Source organism: Manis javanica, chromosome 3 (assembly GCF_040802235.1).
Source record: "Manis javanica isolate MJ-LG chromosome 3, MJ_LKY, whole genome shotgun sequence".
Classification (NCBI taxonomy): domain Eukaryota; kingdom Metazoa; phylum Chordata; class Mammalia; order Pholidota; family Manidae; genus Manis; species Manis javanica.
In genome coordinates, this window is record NC_133158.1 from 7041595 (window position 1) to 7065310 (window position 23716).

At 38.2% G+C, this 23716-nt stretch overlaps 1 protein-coding gene and 1 pseudogene across 40 annotated transcripts in view; one reads left to right on the plus strand and one right to left on the minus strand.

Moving 5' to 3' along the window:
* The window catches only part of LOC118972520 (pyruvate dehydrogenase E1 component subunit alpha, somatic form, mitochondrial pseudogene), a 31763-nt pseudogene extending 24333 nt beyond the window's left edge, over window positions 1-7430 (minus strand).
* Window positions 1-23716, plus strand: part of SLMAP (sarcolemma associated protein) — a 120441-nt gene that overhangs the window by 25974 nt on the left and 70751 nt on the right. The window lies entirely within an intron of this gene.

The window sequence follows — 23716 nt, forward strand, 5'->3', positions numbered from 1 at the left end:
AAAATGGACAGCTATTACCACTATTTAATTATAGAACATTTTCATTTTCCCAATAAATACTATACCCATTAGCCATCACTCCTCATTTTCTCCTCTCCCAGCACCTGGCAACTACTAATCTACTTTCTGTCTCTATAGATTAGCCTATCTGGATTTTTTATGTAAATGGAATCATATAACATGTGGCCTTTGGCTTCATTAACCATGTAACGTGTTTGGCTTCTTCCACTCAGCCGCGTTTTCCAGGTTCATCCATGTTGTATCATATATGGATACTTTATACCTATTATTGCCAAATAATATCCATTGAAGGGATATACTACATTTCATTTATCCATTCACCCATCAGTTGATGGATATTTGGGTTGTTTCTACTTTTTGGCTATTATGAATAATGCCGCTGTGGACATACATGCATACAATGCTTGTGTGATCATATGTTTTCAGTTCTCTTGGTTCTATAGCTAGGAGTAGAATTGCTGGGCTATGTTGTAACTCCATATTTAACATTTTGAAGAACTGCCAAACTGTTTTCCAAAGTGGCTGTACTAGTTTACATTCCTACCAGCGGTGTATGAAGGTTCAATTTCTCTACTTTCTGGGCAACACTTGTTATTGCCTGTCTTTTTTATTGTAGCCGCCTAGTGAGTATGAAGTGGTATCTCCTTGTCTTTTTTAATTGCATCTCCTTAGTAACTAATGATGTTTAACATCTTTCCAGGTACTTACTGTCCATTTGTTTTGTTTTTTTTTGAGAAATGTCTGTTTATATCCTTTCCCCATTTTAAAAATTAGGCTATTTATCTTTTTATTGTGAAGTTGTATATTTGGATCCAATTCTCTCATCAAAGGAATGATTTGCAAGCATTTTTTCTATAGATTCTCTTGATTGGTGCCTTTTTTTGTAATATGATAAAATACATCTAATATAAAATTTACTCTTTTTACCATATTAAGTGTACATTTCAGCAGGATTAAATACATTCACAGTGTTATGTAACCATCACCTTCATCTATTTCCAGAACTTTTCCATCATCCCAGAGACTGTACCCATTAAAAATAACTACCTTCCTTCTCCTCCCCCAGCTCCTAAAAACTGATTTCTACTTTGTAGCTCTAATGAATCTGCCTATTCTAGGTGTCTCATGTAAGTGGAATTGTATAATATCTGTTTTGGTGATATCTTATGTAGCACAACTGTTCTTAATTTTGATGAAGTTCAATTTATCTTTTTATTTCTTAAATAATTTTTAATCTTAACATTTTAAATTTATATTGTTACTTGTGCTTTTGGCTTAATATCTAAGAAGCCACTGCCTAATCCAAGTTCATGAAGATTTAACGTACCCATTTTTGAGTACTCTCTTGTTTGGCCCTTCCATCTATATTTAAAACATTAATTTAACTATCAAAACTTTTATAGGAACTGCTAATTAAATGTTTACTTTAAAACTTTTTAGATTAGAATAGTAGATTTCAAACTTGAGAATCTCCTGGAATTTTTGCTATAATACTAAAAAGTATTTTTATAATACTGAAACAACTCAGGTTCCTGAGATGATTTTTGTGTATTTGTGATAAACTTCTAGGAGACTTGGCATCTTGTAGTAAAAGTGTGGAATGAAAATAGTCCAGCATAGTTATTAAGATCGTGGATCCTGGAGCCTGACTACCAGGTGTGAATCCTGGCTGTGTCTCTTTCTAGCTGCCTGATCTTGAGCAAGGTACTTGTTCTCTCTGGGCATTCATTTTCTCCTTCATAGGATTGTCGCAAGGATTAAGACAAGCCAGTATCTGTGAAGCACTTAGAATAGTTGTAAGCACCACATAAGTGTTAGATATTCTTTAGTGTATAGATAAAGTATATACCGTTTAACTCAGTAATGTCACTTCTAGGGATTTAATCTAAGAACATTACCAGAGATATAAAGATGTGTGTATAAGAATTTCATCACAGAGACTAATTGCAAAAAAGCTACCATATATAGTCAGTAGACTATGGTTAAATAAATTAATGAAATTTATGCAATGTCATTTGTCATTTAGTCATATTTTCAAAAACTATTTAATGTCACAGGCAAATAATGATATGAACATGTCAAATAAATATACAACTGTATATGAAGTATGTCTCTAAACATCTTTAAAAATATGGGGCAGGGAAGTGGATTGTTCGTCTTGCAGTTCCTATAAAGAAATACGTTAAACTGTTGACAGTGGTTATCCTTGGAAGCTGGGAGGAAGGATTTTAATTTTCTTCTGTACTTTTTTATACTCTCCTGACTTCAACAATTACTATTTTATGCTCAGAAAAACAAATTATTTTTGAAAAAAGACCAAATGGGGGGAAAAGCCCATTGCGAAGCAGAAATGCATCATCTGAATAGGAAACCTGAGTCCTAGTACTAGTGCTGCTATCAAATAGTTTTGAGCCTTCAATATATTTTTCTCTTCCTCGAGACAGTTTCCTCATTTGCAGAATGAGGTGATGGACTAAAACTAAAAAGGTAGGATAGTAGAGTGGTTAAGAACTGGGAGGTCAAAAGAAGGGAGTTAAGGACTATAGCTGTGGAGGTCACTGTATGGGCTAATATCCTCGTTTTTCTTATTTGCTTGGGAATCTAACCTACCTGTGCCTCAGTGTCTTTGTTTATGGGGATAATAGTGTCTCACAGGGGGACTGTGAGATACACAGTCAGTAAGGCACTTAATAAGGCACACAGTTAGGACTGAATCAATGTTAACTATTTTTACTGGTTTATAAGGTCCTTTCCAGTACAGTCATTTATTGCCAATTATATTTTTAGTCGAGTAATTCTTAAATTTGTCTATCATTTGAAATTTAACTACCTTTCTATTTACATATTTTGGAGATGTAGAGACTATTGATTTGTGAAAGAGAGTATTTTGGAGTCCCTGGCTGCTCCCCCAGCTTTGCTTATTTGTGTTGTGTTCTTGTACAGGCAGCTTCTTTGGGGCCTAAGTTATCTCATCAGGAGTTTTTCAACACCTTTTTAAAAACAGTAAAATCTCATACTTGATTTTCTAGATTGTTTTTCTGATTGTTTTTGTTCTGAAGCTGTATGCAGCTTAATCTATCAGTAATTAAGTTGCATAGGCTGTTAGACTGCACCCATTTTCCTCAACTGATGGTTCAGTTTAAACTTAGGAAATGGCATCAAGTCCAAGGGAATGTTACAGCCCAATGACCTTTTCTAGGAAAAGCTAACATAGGGTAAACTCAGCTAGAAGTTGGTAGACCTCTAGTGTAACTCAGGTGATGCGTAAATGTTATTTAATTTAATCCCTCAAAAAGAATGTATCCAATTGCTTTAAGAGATAAACCTGAGCATGTGAAAATCACTACTTTCAGAGTCAACAACCAGTTTGAAGTTCATTTTGGAACCCTGAACAGAAACTACAGAAGTAGAGGACTTTTATAATATTGTGTCATTTTCTTTCACTGACTCTGATGTGATACCTAAGTCTTCAGTGAAGAGTGACTCAGCTATTCCATTGCTTTGGAAATTTTTGTCTGTGAGCAACTCTGTGGCACCTCGGTTTATAATGGCAGTCATAATGAAGATGATTCTATTTTTCCCTACTAGCAGTAAGAATGAAAGTTGTATTTTAATACGTTTAATTCTTAGATCTTCAGAAGCAGAAGCTCCTCTCTTCTTGGCATGGTGTAGCTGCAGTAAGCAGACCACTATGGGGACCATTATTTCTGTGTTAGAGAATCATTAGTAGAGTAACATTGCAAGGAAGCAAGATGCAGGGATTTGACTGCTACAGTGAAGGGATACAATTCACTCATAATAGATATTAAAGGATATTTTCCTCTAATTGTAATAAATTTTGTTCATAAAATGTACCAGCTAGTCCTCATAACAGAAGAGTAGTGTGTCTTCTGGCTTGATGCACAGAGATCAGTCTGAGACAGCTTTGTGACTCAGTGACAGAAGAGGGGAAAGCTCTGCTTGCCTTAGGGATTGGATTTTATTTTAGGGTGACTTATTTGTGTAACGATAGATACAAGAGAGTTCCTACCCTACATGTCAAATACCTTATTCTGTCTTCCCAGAGATTTAACTCACTGCGTCCAGATTCCCCAAGTGTATGCTTTTCTTTTTTATATCTTCTGCTACTTGGTTCATGTTTGTTATAGTGTTTGTATTTCTCCTCCCATGTTTTTCTTTCTAAATGTAAGAATTTATGAGCTTTAAACATTTTGAGCTTTTTTGTTGGTTGGTTTCAGTTTTCTAAAAATTCGTTTTTTAATATAGAGGCGACTGGTAACTTGTTTGCTTCTGTGGAGGGAAATTGGAACACTGGGGGCCATAGGGAAAATATACTTTTCGCTACACCATTAGATCTTTGGAACCCATTACATTTTCTCCCCCAACTTTTTAAACTTAATTTTATAGCATAGCATAAACACAATCACAGCTGGTTTTGTTTGTTTTATGCATTTTATTACTCTTAAAGTTGAGATCATAAAGTTCCTTAAAGTTGACCGTGACTGCTTCATTGAGGGCGTAATAAGACTTGCAGTCTTCCTTTAAATGATCTACTTAAACTTGATCCACTGATCTGCACCATAAACTTCAAAAGGTAGATTGCTGCTGTAGTATGATGGCTTATAAAGGTGGTTCGGGATCAACTAACAAACTGGACCATATTCTCAATTTTTTCTTTATTTAAACATCAATTTCCTTGTAATTTTTCAACACTGGCAGTATTGCTGTGTCCTATGCTGACTTTGAGAAGCATAACAAGGTTACTCTTCTTACTTCTTGAATGTCTTCTGTGTATGATAACTGACTCCAGGATCACTCATACTGTGTCCTTGGTAATGGTAAGTCTGAAGCTCCGTCAGTAGGGTCCCCTTCACAGATCTGCAGCAGGCAGCTGCAGTCTTTGCTGCCTCCTGCACATATGGAACCTCCACTCCATCTGCCTTTAGCCCAGGAATAAAATCGCCTCTCTTGTAGTAATCAGTGCTGGCTGCTTCTCTCTCAACAGATGCTCCCATTCTGTAGCAGTTATTCTCACAGATAAAAATAAATGGGATTTCCACAAAGCTGCCAAGTTGTAAGCTTCAAATATAAAGTCAAGCAGACCCCTTCTTTTCCATTACACTCCCAGGCCAGACCGTTAGCTCCCAGGCCTAGTGGAAGCTCTTGGTGTTCAGGAGCATTGGTCCTACTTTCACTTAGCACTGCCTTCTCTTTGTCCTGTGAATGCTACACATTTACGGGACAGAAGGTCCGTAAGTAAAGTTGAAGCACTGAGCCCACTAGGCTGTGATGAGATGATCTGCAGTGTTAATCCCATCCTCAGACCACCTACCAGCTTCCTGACATTACACAAATGACAAACCACAAATAATTTTCTGTTAATTCCATTGGCGAACAGTCTGTTTCATCCTGCCCCATTGTAATCCCTCTTTCCTACTGAGCACTGTTGTGATAGGAGGGCCCCTTTCCACCCCATGAAGGTCACGTTTCTTCATTTCAAAGGTTGCATCATTTGCAAAGTTATAGGATACGCTACCAGCACTGCTAACCATGACAGGCAGGTAACAGTGAGCATTCTCCCCTTAGAGCATCATCCTCCTGAGCTTAGGCGGTGGTGGTGGTGGCAATGATGTCATTCTCTGCACTGGGCCATACACCTGTCAACATTTTTAAGGGTATGCAGTATTCATGGATGGGCTTTAATTTTCTTAACCTTTCTTCCATTTTTGTATATTTCTATGGTTTTCATTTTTTATAACAATTATAAATTTTGCTTTGCTGAATATCTTTATGCCTATTTTTCATATTTTTTTATTACTTCTTTAGGCTTGATTCTCAGAAGTAAATGAAAGGTACATTTTTGAAGCTCCCATGGTATACCTTCTCAAACTGTTTTCTAGACAGGTTATACCAATTTATACTCCCATAACCAGCTTGTGAAAATGTCTCTTATGTCACACTTGGAAGCACTGAATATTTATTATTAAAAATGTTACTGCTGCTATCAGTATATTCTTTTTTATCTTTCCTCTGTTCATTGGCTTTTCAAAAGCAGTTTTATTGAGGTATAATTTACACTCCATAAAATTCTCCAATTGTAAAGGTAAGTTGAAATGATTTTTAGGAAATCTGTAGTTTTTCAACCATCACCACAGTCCAGCTATAAAACTGGCCCATCATCCCAAAAAATTCCTATGTGCACATTTGCATTCAGTCCTTGATCTTAACATCCAGCCTTAGGCAAACACTGATCTGCTTTCTGTCTGTATAGATTTGCATATTCTAGAAATATCAAATAGACAAAATCCTGCTACATACAGTCATTCTGAGTGGCTTCTTTGACGTAGCTTTATGTTTTTGAAGTTCATCTGTGTTGTAGAATGTACCAGTAGTTCATTCATTTTTATTGCTGATTCATCTTATTTGTTCAGTGGTTGATGAACATTTGGATTGCTTCCAACTTCTGGTTATTATGAACAATGCTACGAGGAACATTTGTATACAGTATTCTCTTGTGTGGATATCTAGGAGTAGAATTGCTTGGAACCTGTTAAATTTCATGTCATTATTTAGCCACAAAAACTGTTTCTTTTAATGATATGAAAGAGTTTAAAGTGCAGTGATTGGAGCAAACAAGTGAAAGCCTCCTAAGACATGCAGTATGACTGTGTAATAATGGAAACCACTTCAGGATTCATTGGTAGAGGAGCAATTACTATAGCCTAACACCAAGTGAAGGCAAATACAGTCAGCAAGCATCTAAATAAACATCGAAAACTTTGGTTCTATGAAAAATGAGAAAGATAAAAAAAGGGCATCATTTTCATTTATTATGACAAAAAAATGATTATACAAAACATGTAAAATGCCCTTTCTAATATAAAAAAATGCCATCAAGATTATTGTAGATAAACAAGCCAAAAGAAACAAGTAGTCAGTTCATCCAAGATGAGTATATGTAGTAAATAAACATTTATTCTTGCTAGGAACCACAGAAATAAATATTTTACAAATTGGTTATATTAAATTAGCAAAAAATCAAAATACTTACTGCTAGAAAGATTGTGATAGTGATGTTAGCTTTGTAAGTTGGTCTAGCCACGTGCAAAGCAGTGTGGCAAAGCCTGCAGATCCTTGGAGCAGTAAGAACCTCAGGTAACTTTGATTCTAACTTTTTTGAGTGCAATTAAAATGTCTTAATATAAATTAATAAGGGAGGGAGTAAACCAAAGATAAGTAAACAGCTTATCTTTTTTCCAACTTTTGCTTATTGTGAAAAACAGAGTTTTTCCATGTGCTGAAGTTCAGTCTGGTCGTGCTTTCCCCTCTCCTCTGTCTCTGTGACTCACCCAAACTCCGGAGGCACTGACCCAGTGGGGCTTTTTTCCTTTCTGGCCTCGAGAGTGCATGTTTGCTCTGCCGTGGCCTGTATCCTGCTTTTCCAGCTTTGGCTAAATCCTAGATCCAGTTGTTCTTTAATCCAGTGACTCACACCTTGGGAGTTACCCCCACCCTACTCCAAGAAAATGCTATTAACTTGCCCATTTCCAGCCAATAATCCTGTTGCATCCTTTCTGTGCTTCACTGATTGTGCTTTAGGGGCTCATCTGAAAATATGCTTCCTGTTGGTGTTTTTTAAGTCCTTTGTGGAGGTCTCCTGCATGGGTGGGACCAAACACTTGTGAGTCACGCCCAGTTAGTACACCATCCACGAGTAAGTGATTTTTTTAGTATGGTAAATAGTCTGCCAAAAAGTGATAACGTAGAGCTAAAATCAAGAAATGGAAGTTGATCCTTGCTCTGTTTCCCCCCACTCCCCATATCTTTCAAGTTATCTTTTTATTCCAGAGATTCTTTCCATTTTAGGTAAATTTTTATTGTGTTGTTCATAGTTTTCCCTAGTACTAACATTATAGGTTTCTACATCATCCATGCTTAAATACTTTTCCTTGTTATATAAGGCTGTATGATTTTTATATTGTTAGTTGGGTTGATGTGAAGTCATAGGTGTGGTAATATATAACAATCAAAAAAGTTAGGAATGATTAAAAGTAAAAGTTTCCCTATTTTTATTATGCTTGTCAACATGTTTTGGTTTGTTAAGAAATATATTACCAGTTTTCTTTTTATAGAGCATCCATAGATATTCTTCTACCAAAAGTGGAAATAATCTTCACTACAGGTAGTGATACAACTGTATGTAGTTCCTTCTGTCGTTATCGCTCAGATTGGCTTGACTAAGGACCTCAGGAACAAATGGCCTCACAGGTTCTTTGAATTTTTGAAAAATTACTACAACAGAATTGGAAAGTCCAGACTGTTACACGATTTGACTTTCCTTGATCAGCGTTGCTCTCTGCGAGCTTATTCAGGTCACAGCAGCATTTCTTCTTACACTGGTAGAGCTGTGAACCATGGCTGTTTCCCTGGCTTCTTGGATGCTTCTTTTCCTGTTTTCTAGTCCCTTTCTGACTCTCCCACCTGAAATTCCTTCAAGCATTTTCTCTACTAATTTCTCCTTAAAGGTTCCTGTTCCTTAAAAGCTCTATCATTGTCTTCCCTGTAAGTGTTATTTTTGGACCATCTCATATATTACAATAATTTTAACAACCACTCAAATGCTGCTGCCATTCAGATATCTGGAGTCCCCAGGTCTGAACTTTCTACCCTCTGCCTCCTTACATTTACTCACTTGGATGTCCTATAGAGACTTCGAAAGCAATATACTCTGAACTGAAATAGTCATGTACCATCCCCCTCGGTATTTCCCAGTACAGGTAATGGCATTATCATCTGCCCAGCAGCTCGTGCGAAAAACTGCTGCTGTCAGCAGTGAGCACCTAGGACCTGTCCCTAAGCCCCTTTCACTGCTTCTAGCACTCTCCTAGTTTAGGACCTTATTATTTCTTCACTTCAGTAGCCTCATGATTGGCCTCTCTGCCTTCCCTCTGCACCTCCAAGCCATTTGCTCCCTGAGTGAAGTGTCAGTTTGACCTCAGTACTTGCCTGCTAAACCCTATAGTGCAAGTCCCCTGTCCCCCGTCATCTGTGTGATAAGGGTTGGACTGCTAAATGCTTCTACAAAGGCCTGACCACTGCTTCCCTCTCCAGCCTCCTCTCCTGTCATTCTCAAGGCTTGTACTTCACAAGCCAGCCCCTCCCGCCGCCTCGCCCCCACCCAGCACCCCTCCCTGCACTTTGTGGTGTTTGCTACCTCTGCTCACGCTGTTTCAGTCCCCTCCCCGCTCTTCCTGACTCACTCTTACTCAGCCCTCATGACTCAGCATGGGACAGCTCCTTCTGGAAGCGTCTTCTGAATCCTTTGGGTTGGGCCAAGTGCCCCTCCTCTCTACTAGATCGTTCTTGTCAATACGAGACAGTGTGACTTTTCTTTTATCAGAAAAATTATCTTGACCCACCTTTCCCTTTAGCTAGTGCTCATTTCTTTTTCTTTTCTTTTTTGATTAAAATATTTTTAAATTGAGGTATAATTGATAGGCAACATGGTGTTAGTCTCAGGTATACAACATGATGATTCGGTATTTGTATATATTGCAAAATGATTGCCACAATAAATCTAGCTAGCATCCATCACCCCATAAAGAATTTTTTCTTTGATGAGAACTTTTCAGATCTGCTCTCTTAGCAGTTTTCACATATGCAATATGGTATTAACTATAATTGCTACACTGTACATTACATCCCCATGACTTTGTTAAAAAACAAAATTCATCCAAGTAAATCTGAGACCTAATGGCTTTATTAAGAGGTTCATGAATCAGGCAGCATCGCCCCTACCAAGTAGCGATGCACTGAGGAATTATACAAAATGGAAGGCTTTTATAGACCGGAGGGTAGGGAAAAAGTTATTAGCAAAAGTAAAGAAGAGATTTGTTCAGGCTTGGTCACTTTCTCTTGGGAAAAGCGAGAGGGTCTTATAATGCCATCACCTCATCATCTTTCAGGGCAGATGGAGAGGCCTCATGTGGCTTTATCCTGTCTAGGATACAGACCAAAAAACTCCTGACTCCATTTCTGGGGGAGGCTGAAGCCATCATTGGTTTAGGTCTGAGGCCCCAGTTTGGTGACTTGGCCTAGCAGAAGTGACTCCATGTTGGGCCTGTGGTTTTCTTTTTTTAACACTTACTTATTTTATAACTGGAAATTTGTACCTTTTGACTCCCTTCACCCATTTTGCCCGCCCCTAACCCCCTGCTGTTGGCAACCACCAGTCTGCTCTCTGTGTCTGTGGGCTTGGTTTTTTGTTTTGTTTTCAGATTCCACATATAAGTGAGATCATCGCAGTATTCGTCTTTGTCTGTAGATTGCTAATCAATGTAATATATTCTAAGTGTATTTACATATACCTGAGAGTTTTTATTTCCTTTTGATTGAGCTTTGATTAGGGAATTTCCTGATCCATATGGTGATATGTGTTCCATATTTTTCATAAAAGGTTTTCACTCTATGCTGTAAGATGAAGGTTTAGCTACTTTGGGTCGGTGCACAGGTTGTGGTTATTTATGGTAATATTCATGTGTAACGGATGCAGTGGCATACTATTTTTAACATCTGTATGCGTTAAGAGTTCAGCTGTTACTGATCTATTTATATCTCTATCAGCTGTTTACTGTTTAAGTAATTAATTGGCAAAGAACTTCATTTTTAAGAGCCTTAACCAATAAATAAAAGTCTTGCATCGGCTACCTAACTGGAGCAATTACACATTTATGTGTATTCTATAAGTTTAATAATAATAGCTGCCATTGCTTGGTAGTTGCTATGTCCAAACTCTGTGCTAAATACTTTACATGCTTAACATAATTTAACCTTTAAAACAAACACTCTGAGGTAGACACTGATATTATCTTCAATTTATAAATAGGGATTTATATATATCCTTTATAACTAAAGGGATGCTCCAGAGAGGTTTAGTAGTATGCTCAAGGTCATGCAGTAAGTTAGAAGGTGGTAGAGCTGGAATTCAAACCTTTAAATGTATGTTCCGTTCCATACAGCATATTGTGATTTGGCTGTCAGGCAGTGTGGTCTGGCCTGTGTTAAATCAGAACTCTATAGCCTCCATTCTAGAGCATGAATTATTTAATTTATTTGTTCTACATTTTTTTAAAAAGTCATTTTTGACCTGTACCTATTGGAACTTTCTGCCAGAATGACTGTTAGAGATCAGAAAAGATATGATTCTAGGGCTGTTCGAAGTATAACTTGGACATAGAGGTTTGGGAGTTGGCTGCTTAACTTGCAATACAGCCCAAGTCTCTGATTTAGGTGTTTATTATCTGAGAGAAACATCTTATTTGTTAAGGTGTTTAAACTAGGCTTCAGAAAGGAGGCTTATACAGGTAAAGAGTGTGGCTAGGTGGAAACAGGGCTTTTCAGGTCCAAGAACAGCGTAAGCAAACAGAGGCCTGGAATTTGTATAAGGGATCATTAGTAGTTAAGCGAGGATGGAGTGGATGGTATTTTTCAGGAAAAGTGAAAGATTTGATCAGGTAGAATGACTGGGGTCATTTTGAAAGATTTGGAAGTTAACACAGCTCTTAGTTCGATTTTGAAGGCACTGGAGAGTCAACAGCCTTTTCATAAAGAGAAACAAAGTGCTCAGGTTTGCATTTTAGGAAATAACTCTAACATCAGTGGAGGGTGGAGGGTGTGGAATCCTAACCATCATCTTGCCAAGGGTACAGACCTGGGCAAGGGGAGCAGTAGTGGGGAAGGAGAGGCCGTGTGGGATTGAAGATTGTTCTGAACTAGGATTCCTGACAGTGGTGGAATGATTTATACTACTTATTATTACTGATAGTTTGTTATTACAAAGTTTTGCATTTGCTCTAAGTGGCTTCTGGTAGACATTTATTCATTCTATTATTAGTGGCTGATGGCTGAATTCCTGTCCAGAAGTGCTCAGGAAATGGTAGGTAAATGATGGAATAAGTCTGGGTTGTAAATATCACACTCATGAAATATTTATTTAAAATACTTGTGTGTTTAGCAGGAATTTTGTAAAGGGCTAAGGATATCACTGAGACAGAGTATCACTGACCCTGGTCGTCAAGGAATTTTCCATAGTATAGGAACCTAACAGGCCTCGTTTGCCGTTCTTACTTTTTGTGTAATCTTTGGGCATATGTTTTAACTCCTGACCCTGTCTGTCTTTGCATGTGGGATAATGCTTCTTAGAATTCTGAAGTTCAGACAAGGTAATACGTGTCAAGTGCCTGGTGTAGTCCCTGGCATAAGCAAATGCTTGTTCCCTTTTAACCTGCCACAGGCAAGTAAAATGGGATACCCAAACTTGTTAGGCTTGCGTGTCAAGCAGGCGGCAGCAGGAAGTGAATGCATTCTTGAAAGAAATTTTAAACGCTTACCTTTCCTGATTATTTGGCATAGTGATGCCTGATTGCTGTTTTATTATTTTTCCACTGTGACTGTAGATAGGTCATTTGGCTTGTGTGTCTCAATTTGTTGACCAAGAAAATGAATAAACTAGTCCTATTTCCTAGGGTGGTTGGGAGAAATATTAGAGACAGTGGATATGAAATTGCCAGACAAATGCAAGTAGCATAGCAGAATGGTTGAGATAAAAAAATGTTAAATGTACGTCTTTCCCCGTTACTAGCTGGGGGAGGACCTTTTGCAAGTTACTTAACCTCTTTTAGTCCTGATTCCTTTATTTGTAGTATGAGGATAATAAAACATCTACCTTGTAGGATTGTTGTAAAGATTAAGTTAAAAAAGGGATGGAAAGTAGTTTATCCAAGCACTCAAAACCTTGTGATTATTGTCTACTACGTGGTATCCTTTTGACACTCCTGAGCACTGAGCTCTTCTTTGTTAGGCTTTGCTCTGTGGTTAAAATTTCTGTAGTAGACCTGAATGCTGAATGTAAGTTTTGTTATCTTTCATGGTAGTGAAGAAATCAATGATCCCTTTAAGATAAAACCTCACTTTGGCCCTAAAAATTGCCTTGGGAAAAATGTTTAAGGCTTTGTGTTCAAGCTATAAATGAAGGTAGAACTTAAATGTGATACTTCCTATTATGAAATTTCAGTTCTAAATTAAAAAAAAAAAAAAAGAGTGATGCAGCTGGGGACATTATCTACCCTTCCTGAGAAGCAGTGGATATCATGAGAGATTAGGAGTAGACTGTGTTTGCACGTCTGTGTCACGTGGTGGCAGGAAGGCGGGAGCCTCTGCACTGTACTCAACCCTGAAAGGGCTTTACTTTCTGTGGTTCCAATAGTTATTTCTCATTTCAGTCAAAATAATTGTCACAAATTGCACTGTTATTATTTCTATTTATTCAGTATAATCCTCAGTAAATGACTTTGTTTCCTTTTCTCTTCAAATTAGAGTTGTTACAGTTTTTAAAGAACTCATCTATGGAAGTGTGAATTGTCAAAGCCTTAAGGAGATAAATCTCTCCAAGAACTAACGGTCACTAAAAATGGAGCCACATGAGTAAAGACCAAGGTGTTTTAAACAAAAATTATATGCCAGCCTGAGTGGTTGTACCTAAAGAATGGAAAAGGCATCAAAATTATTTTCATTGCCTTACTTAGCACTTTAAGAAGCTATGAATGTTCTTTTGGGGGCAGATGTGCTATTTGCATCTTTTAACATTTCCATTTGAATTTGTTTGCCAAATAACTTGTTTTATGTGGGCAAGTTTTGGTTTTTATCTAAAAAAGATCTAGATCCTGTTTTCCCAATTTTGCCCATCTTTAATGGAAAAAAAATTTTTTTTTAGTTTCTCCTTCTCCCCTGCCTCTTAGCAACTGTATAAATCAGTATTTGTCCTATTGTGTGCATTACCAAACAGTATGTAGGGCTGCATCCTCTAAACATAGTGACCTTATTCTATATTTCCCACAGATGCGATCACAATGATTCCCTTTTGTGCCAAACGTGCTGTTTATTCTATGGGTGAGGTTTTTTAACTATCAGACATAAAGGGTGGTGGTGCAATTATTTTGTTGTTTCAGCTGATCTCAGAATGGTTTAAGCTAAATTTTGTGAAGGAAACAGTGACTTATATAGTCAAAGTATTTAAAGAGTAATGTGTATTTAAAATATCACAGTATCTCGTTTTGTCCTCAGCATGCTAAAATACATGGCACTTTTATAAATAACCACTTAATTCTAAATATTGGAATTAAATTTTGACATTCTTTGATGTAGAGACCTCTTGAGGTCTAAAAGATGGAGTTTGGCGTCAGTATCTGTTCTTTAACACCAGTTTCCTAAATAGGAGTCTCCAAGACAATGTTGAGTGCATCCCACTGTGAGTGACACACCTTGAGAAGAGAAAATAAGCAGGATTTGCTTGTCAACCCATCAGTTTGGGGATGTGGGAAATAGTTTAATCGCTTCCAAATTAGAATTTGGTATAGGCTTTCAATAGCCCCACTTCTCATAACTATGATGTTCTGATGATATGTTTATATTGTATCTTACTGAGCTTCAGAAATCGAATTTACTTTGTCCTGAATTCCCAGTGAAGGACTGTCACAATTTGGGTGCATATTCAGGAAGGACGTCATCATCCTAGCCGGGTTTGTGTGGTCTATAATGTTCTCATTAACTTTTTAAAAATTCCTCTTTCCCATCTTCTCTATTTCTGTCCTTCGTAATCGTATTTCCGCTCCTATGTAGAGAGACCTTTTCTTTCTCTTGTGATCTGGCTCCATAAGAAAGAATTTACTGTACACTGAATGTGTCTGGAATGTCAGTTAGAGATGGAAAATATCCTGGCAAATTCATAACATTCACAAGACCTTGGAGTGGTATGTTGAGACAAGTTCATTCTAGTTTACAGGGGAGATTTCATTTTGGAGAGAGCATTTTACCACTTTTCTGTGTGTTTCCCTACAGCATGTGAATAAACTTTATACTTCCCCCTTCCATGGCACAACTTAAAAACTTCAGCCTCTGAAACATGTGGGGCTTTGATAGTAGCAAGCTACAAAGGTTATATAAACAAATTCACACATAACACGCATATAAAGACTTGTGTACTGTGGATGAAATGAAAGTTCCTGTGGCCAGGATTCTCAACTGGCCCTGGTTGGCTAGCTCACTTCACACATGTGGGCAATACATTATTACTATTGACTCTATATGAAGGGCTCCACCCAGTGCTCTGGGCGACATGGTGGCAGAGCAGAGGCTGGAGTGGTGGCAGCGCCAAGGACAGAGGCCCAGAGGACGGCTGTGCGGACGGAGGGGCCCAGAAGCAGAGACTGGCTTGCTGCGTGCAGACTTGCTCTGAGTGGGCAGGATTTTAGTGATTGATCTGCCACCTTGGAAATAAAGTTGGGTATAACCCTTTCACCCCAAGAACTTTCTACTGTCATTTCTTTGGTCACATTGAATCCATAGTGAACTTGCCTGGGGCTGAAACCCATTGGCAAGACATGTACTCTAAGAAATAGCTAAGTTGTTGATGGCAAAAGTGTATAGGTCATGGGTCTCCCTATTTCTAGTGACATGTACTGCAATTCGTCCTACACACAGCTGCTAGGTTATCAAAGCTGTTAGAATGCTCTCCCTAAGACAATATTTTCATCAAATCATAGAGGCTTCCCTTTTAAGAAATCTCAGCTCCTGAGTCATGTGTAAGACTTTCTCTTACAGCTTCAGTTTATCTTGCATTCCCCACTTCTTGCTTTGTTGGGCTTTTGTATCCTCTGGGGCTGGTTCTTAACTATATATAAATGTACTGTAATACCTGGGCCTCCTCCTCCTCCTTGCCTTTCATTCACATCGCCACCCTCACTCCTTGCCTCCTTAGCAACTGACTGCCTAACTACATTTCTCACCAGCCTGTTAAAATCTGGGGACTTAATTCATACTCTCTTAATTTGTTTTCTGTACAGTTGCTCTGTGTTTGATTTTTCTGGGTGTGTAATCTCTCCAAGACAGGTACCAAGGAAATGTTATAGACTGAATGATTTGCCTGCCTTAATGGTGGACTTAAGAGTAGAAACTGGCTCTTTCTATCCTAATTGCTTCAGGAAAACTTCATAAACAGACTGAGATTTCGTAAGTTTGGCCTCAAAGATCAGAGAGTGTTGAGTCTAAGCAGGAGAGAAGGAACACAGTGTGGAGGCTGTAAAGGAGTAACAGTGTCAAATCTGCAGTAGCTGTGAGACCAGGGCAATCCCCTTAATTAACAAACTTTAGCCTCAACTTCTTAACCTACAAAATGGACCTAGTACTGTGTACTTGGTACAGTTGTGAGAATCAGAAGTGCCTGCACATATAGGCAGTCAATAAATGGTAACTGTTACTACATTTTAGGGACTTGTTTGGCCCAGGAAAAGATTCATAGTTTGAAATACAGCAAATGGGAGTTATGTCATGTAAAATGGCAGAGAAGGAAGCTCCAAAAATTGATTCCTTCACCAAGACAACTCTTAAGCTAGCACAAACTGTCTGAAGCAATTACTTTGGAACTCTGGAGTCTGGTAGATCCAGTGGAATACTTAATGAAGAAAGAGTCTAGTCAATTTCCAAGAATGTCAGTGGTTCACATAGTGGCTACCGTCTATCTCCCAGCCCTGCAGCAGGGAGCTGTGGTTATGGTGGCCCATGGTTCCTGGTGTGACTCTGTTTCCTCCAAAAATTGGGGCTGTGTGTTTTGATCACTGCTTTTGATTGTTGAGGGACAGAATAGAGGTTGGCTACTGATTCAAACTCACAAGCAAAAGTGGCTTCCCTGGCATCTGCCAAGGGACTTTAAAAAGAAAACACTTTTTCCTATTGGATACTGGCATTTAGGGAAGTATCTGTCAGGTCACTGGCTGGCCATGGAGATAATGGAACAGAAACTTCAGCAACAACACACAAGGAATATAGTCTTTGTGAAAAATAGTTTGTGAAAGGCACTAGACAGACAACTACAGGCTTCAGATAACAAATGCAATCCCTAGAGAGGAGAGAGCCTGATTTCTAGTTACCACATCATAATATTCAAAATGTCTAATTCTCCATAAAAAATTATAAAACAGACAAAGAATTGAGAAACTGTAGCCCATTCACAGGAAAAAAGAAATTGACAGAAACCATGCCTGAGGAAGCCCAGACACTGGACTTACTAGACAGACTGTATTTTAAACATGTCCAGAATACTAAAGGAAACCATGGACAGAGAACTAAAGGAAACTGGGAGAAAAATGTGTGAATAAATGGGGAGTGTCAATAGGAAGACTGTGAAAAGTACAATAGCTGAAATAAAAATTTAGTGGAAGGTTCAGTCGCAGATTTGACCAGGCATAAGATGGAATAAAAAATTTAAAGGTACTGCAATTGAAATTACCCTCTCAGCCAGAAAGAACAAAGGTGAAGAAAAATAAGCAATGCCTACAGAATATTATCAAATGTACCAACATTCACATTGTGGAGGTCCCAGAAGGTGGGCAAAGGAGAAAGGAGCAGGAAAAAAAAAATTGAAGATGGTTGAAAAAATGTTATGGTTTTAGCTCTTACATTTAGATGTTTGATCCGTTTTGAGTTAATTTTTGTGTGTGCGGTGAGGTTAGCGTCTACATTCATTCTTCTGCGTGTGGTTATGCAGTTGTCCCAGCACCATTTGTTGAAGAGACTGTTCTTTTCCCCTTGGAAGGAATTGGCACCTTTGTTGACATTCAGTTGGCTGTAGATGTGTGGGGTTTATTTCTGGACTGTTAGTTCTATTCCCTCTGTGCCTGTCCTTATGCCTGTACCCCACAGTGTTTTGATGATTGTAGTCTTTAGTAAGTCCTGAATTCAGGAAGTGTGCATCTTCAACTTGTTCTTCTTTTTCAAGATTGTTTTGTATATTCAGGGTCTCTTGCAATTCCATGTGAGTCTGAGGGATGGCTTTTCCATTTCTGCAAAAAAGGCTGTTGGAATTATGACAGGGGTCACATTGTGTCCATAGATCACCTTGGTTATTGACACCTTAATAATATTAAATCTTTCATTCCATGAACATGGAATGTTTTTCTGTTTACTTAAGTCTTCTTTAATTTCTTTCAGCAAAATTTTGTACTTTTCAATATACACGTGTTTTACCTCTGATTAAATTTATTCCTTGGTGTTTTCTTTAGATGCTACAGTAAATGGAATTGCTTTCTTATTTGGGTTGCTCATTGCCAATGTATAGAAACACAACTGATTTTTGTGTGTTTTTCTTATAGGCTGCAACTTTGCTGAATTTGTTTATTAGTTCTAGTAGCTTTTCTTGTGAGTTCTATGGGATTGTCCATATATAGAATCATGTCATCTGTGAATTGATATAGTTTACTTCTTTGTAATGTGGATGCTTTTTTATTTCTTTTTCTTGTGTTTGGCTAGAGTTTCCAGTACAGTATTGCGTAGCAGTGATGAAAGCAGGCGTCCTTGTCATTTTTCCTCATCGTACAAAGAAAGGCTTTCTGTCTTTCACCATTATGTCAACTGTGGGTTTTTCATCAATGTCCTATATCATGTTGAGGAAGTTCCTTTCTTATCCTAGCTTTCCGAGTGTTTTTAACATGATGTGGTGTTGGATTTTGTCAAATGACTTTCCTGCATCAATTGAGATGATTGTGTAGCGTTTCCCTTCTTTCCATTCATGTGTATATTACATTGACTGTCCTATGCTGAACCACTTGAGATAAATCCTTCTTCAGCCGGCCACTGCTTTTCCAGCTTGGGTGAGTTCCAGGTGCGGCTGAACAGAGATGAGAGGCTTGCCTCAAGGCCTTCAGGTAACCCCTTACAGGTTAGGGCAGAGAGACGCAGTCATTTGTGAGTTAAGCCTGTTCTGTTCTCTCTGGAACCTGGTAGCAGGGTCCTCAAAGCTCGGTGTTCCAGGGAAGGGGATGGAACAAGAGATGCCACAAAGATTTCCTACCATTACTAAATGCCTTTTTCTTGATCCAGCGTTCACTTGGTTGCTGTAAAACTTTGTTTTCCGTAGTTCCAACAAAGTTGGTTCTGTTGGTTTCTGCATGGTTTTCAGTCTTTCTGAGGGGGATGGGAGCTTGGAGTTGCCTACTGTGCCATTTTGTTGACATCACTTTCTTCATTTCTTTTTGATTTTTAAAAAATTTCCTCCTTTTTTACCTTTTATGTCTCTTAATGCATCACTGGTTGTGTTTAGACACAGTGTCCTTCTAATTTTATATTCACTTCTGAAATAATTTTTTCCCTCTTATTTCTATTTCTTTTTTGAGTTCTTCCACCTTTCATAGCATTTTGAAATTGCAATTGATATTTCCTTTTCATGTGTTGAATTATTTTTTAATGCCTTTTCGCTTCTGAAATAGTTTGCTAAAATTTTTATCTTTTCCCACAGTCTGTCTTTCGTTATTTCTAGGGATGCTATTCTACTCTTCTGTCCCTTTTTTCTTAGAGCAACTGTGTGGGAGGGGACCTTGATATTTTTCTATTGCTCATTTTTATGTGAAATTTGTTTTTCTGACCTTTCAGAAGTCATGATTCAGGATTTCCAATGTCATAGAGCTCCCTCTTGTGTTGGTTTTGTGAAGTGTTCCAAAATATGGTGGCTTCTTTTCCCCTTCCCCGCTTTTATCTGAATCTTTTCTTTCCTTATCTCTTTTGTCCCTGCCCTGATCAATTTTGGTTCTACGCCCAGCAGCTTTTCCTCAGAGTGGAGCCCTGTCCTGGAAAGCAGCCCGATTGGTATAGGCTGGTTTTAGGAATTTATATGATTCAGACTGCTCCAAGCCTTTTTCAGAACTTACACTCACTTGTTATACTGGATTGGGCTGAACTTTTCTCATTTTCAGCTTCTCTTCTCAAATCGGCCAACACACTGTCCAGTGAATACCTGGTGACTATTTTGACATTCTCCTCAAGCCCCTCAAAAGTGCTGTTGCTTCCCTATATGTCTCTGCACAGATGCTAATTTCATGTTGATGTTTTTCCCCGCTCATATTTTGAGATTCACATGAACCTTGTTACGTACTTTTGTTGTAAATGACATTTTGGTTATGCTGTCTTAGTCACTCTGTCTGTTCTCAGGCATGATCCAGGTAGATTAAAAATCTATGATGCAGCATCTACCATCTCTCTGTCATCGTCCATTCCACATCACAACTTAAAAACTCCTTTGTATGGGCTTAGAGTTTCTGGCTTCTAACCTATTGCATGTCTATTAGTTTGCACTTTGTTCTGAAACTGTAGTTCAAATGTTCTCAATCTAGTGGTGTTTGGCTTTTGCAAAATCTATCAGTGTAGAAAGGGTTGTTCATCATTATAGTGGAAATGATAGTATTTGCAGATTTTAGCAAAGCTGAAGGTGATACAAAATGTATTTATTTATGGAATGAACAGCAGGAACTTTGTGAAGGCCAAAGAGCAAATTATGCAGCCTGTGAAGGGCAGTGCCCCTGTCGTTGAAGGTAATGGTAACCAGCAGGAGACAAGGTAGAGAGACTGACTGACGGGGCAGGCACGTCCTTTCAGTCTGAGGTCATGCCTGATTTCTGGGAGCTCAGCATTATTTCAGGGGCATACAAGGGGTTAATTCAAGATACAGCCTGGAAACAGTGAAAGTTGAACTTTGGCCACAAGCTACAGAGGGTTTTAGAAACTCAGGCTGCTTACAGCCTGTTCACTATCAAAGCGAATGGCCAGAGGCTAGTGCAAACACTAGAGTTGCTTGGGCATTCCTTAGGCTATTAAGAAATAAAGATAGAGAAGGCTGCAACAAGATTGTTTTTTAAAGAGTAGCCCAAAGTGGTCTCTTTTAAGAAAGAAAAAAAAGAAAGCCTGATAGAAGAAGGTTTATCAGTTTAGTGGAGAAAGATACTTCTGGTTTGAAAGTGATAAAGGACCAACTAGCATACCTACTTATGGGAAATGCATCTGGGGAGCGTAAGCACAGTCCCTTCCTTGTCCCTTGCAGACTAATTGACTTCTTTATACTTTGGGGAACCTAACCTAATAGTGAACAAAATAGTTTTGTATAATATAGACTAAATAATGGCTGATTGTTTCATAGGATGTACACAGACATTATCTTTAATATCAGTCTTTCAAAACAGCCAAGGGCAGAATGTTAAATCATGTCAAGGAAAATACTTCTGGAGGGAGTAAACTAATGTGGTCTAGCTAATGTGGTCTAGCTCTGCACATAGGTGCAGAGACTGGCGTGGGGGTTAGTGTGGCTGAGACGGATGACGAAGAATATAGCGGACGTTACAGTGAGTTTGGAGGGGGAACCAGGAGCCAGATAGTGTAAGCTTTATTGGCTGTAATGCTAAGAACTTTGTGTGTAATCGAAAGTGTTCGGAAGCCATGAGCAGGTTGAGAGCAGAGGAAGAAAGACCAACTAATGTAAATGATGTGTTCCAGCTAACTGGAGGCCAAAGGTACCATTTTGTACTTTGGACAGCAGTATAGACATGTCAGAATGGAAAGAACCTGAGTTAATGTTGATTTTAATTCTTTTTTTCTCATTTGAAACTTTATGGTTTTAGAGTTATGTAAGAGCTACAAGTGTGAGCTGTTGACACACACATGCACACACACACACACACACACACACCCTTTCTTATTTTCCATATTATATATTCTTTATATATATTTTATATATTCTTACCTCTGTTCTCTTTAATATTTAAAACAAAATCTTAGTCACAGCCCATTAAATTGACTTAGGAACACACTAAAGGATCAGAACTTGCACTTTGGAAACCACTGTAAATCTAGTATAGTTCCTTTATTTGGTTTGCCAGACACACATGACTGAAAATGACCAATCCAGAATCCAAACATTGCCACATTTCCCAAGAATAAATTTATTAAAAAAACAAGCTCCCTTACATAGGGTAACAGGAAGTCCCAGTATAGAAATAATTTTGAGGCTAAGTTTCCTGCTTGAGTGTCATCTGTGCTTATCTCCCTACTGTGAAATATTAAGGCCTGTACATTTTCAGTGGACTAGTAAAATATCAACACAGTTTTCTTTATTAATGGGCTGTAATTAAATATACAAGCTGCAAGCCAAAGTAACAGTTGGTCTCTTTTGAATTATAAACACAGAATAAGTCATATATAGGCAGCCTGGTGGCCTTTAGATTGTCACCCAGGAATTAATGAAAAGAAAGGTCATTTTCATATTTTCTGAAATTGCTTATTCTTTTGTTGTGTTTCAATTTGGAAAAGAGCTTGGAGGAGGAGTGAAGGATAAATGAAACATAAAGGTCAGTGTGAAATAATGGGGAAAATGGCCCTTTTCACTATATTATTTGAATCCTTGCTTCTGTGTTCCTGGCTCTGTGGCCTTTGGAAAGATACTTGACTCCGCCTTGCTTTTCTCATTTAGACGTGGAAGTAATATCCATATCCTAGCTTTAATGTTAAGGTTACATGAGGGCCTGTTGGTATAACATGTATTTTAATAAATATTAGGGTGGTTTTTTTTGTCCTTTCTTCCTTAGGAAGAAATTCAGGGAAAATACATTGCTAGAATAAGCAGGGTTGGAGAGTGATGCCAAGAGACAGGTACATCTTTTTCCCTGGTTATTCTCTTCCTGGTCAGTCTGCTGTGTATGATCCCAGTTGTTCCTAACTTCTTTTAAGACAGGTAAGTGGTAAATAAGTAGGCTTCCTGTGCTCCTATTACTACCTCTTCTCTCTTTAAAGAGGGAAAATTACCCAAGTGATGAAAGGCATGTGTGGAGGCCAGGAGATAGTTTCTCCATAGTCGATTCCAGGGTTTTAGCTTCTAGTGGCTCCGGTCTGCTTTATTACGAAGGAGTTACTGAAGATGCACTGGTGCTGATACCAAATGTGTCAGCTAGCTTATAGCTATTAGTGATAGGCCTTCCTGAAACCGCTTTCCTTGCCTGCAGAATAAATACTTCCTGTGATTTAGCTCAGGCATCTTAGGAGCAAAGTTCCAAAGAGTAAGGTGGAGACAGAATTAGAATTTTGTCTGGTTGGCTTTTTTTTTTTTTTATTAACAACTTTATTCAGATATAATTCATAAACCATGAAATCCACCCTTTTAAACTGTACAATTTAGTGGGTTTTAGTATATTCACAGAGTTATGCAGCCATCACCACAATTTGATTTTGGAACATTTTGATCATCTCCAAAGAGTACCCATTAGCAATTATTGTCCATCACCAACTTCCTCTCCACCTCCTACCCCAACCCTCTTGCCCTCAGCCTCTCAGCCCCTTGCAATTACTGATGTGTTTTTTATCCCCATGGATTTGCTTATTCTGGATACTTCATATAAATGAAATTACATAATATATGTCTTTTTGTGGCTAACTTCTTTTACTTAGCATAATGTTTTAAAGGTTACTGCACATTGTGACATGAATCAATACTTCATTCCTTTTTATTGCTCAGTAATATAACATTGTGTGAATATACTGCATTTTGTTTACCCAGTCATCAGTTGGTGGACATTGGGGTTGTTTCTACTTTGGGGCTATTATGAATAGCGCTGCTCTGAGCATTCGTGTGCAAGTGTTTGTGAGGACAGACATATGTTTTCAGTTCTCTTGAGTTATACCTTGGAGTGGAATTGCTGGGTCATGTGCTAACTTTATGTTTAACATTTTGAGGACCTTATGAACTGTTATCCAAAGTGATTGTACCATTTTTTCTAGTGGGATTCTAAATCACCCCATTTCAGTGTTCTAATTTCATATAGGTTGAAGG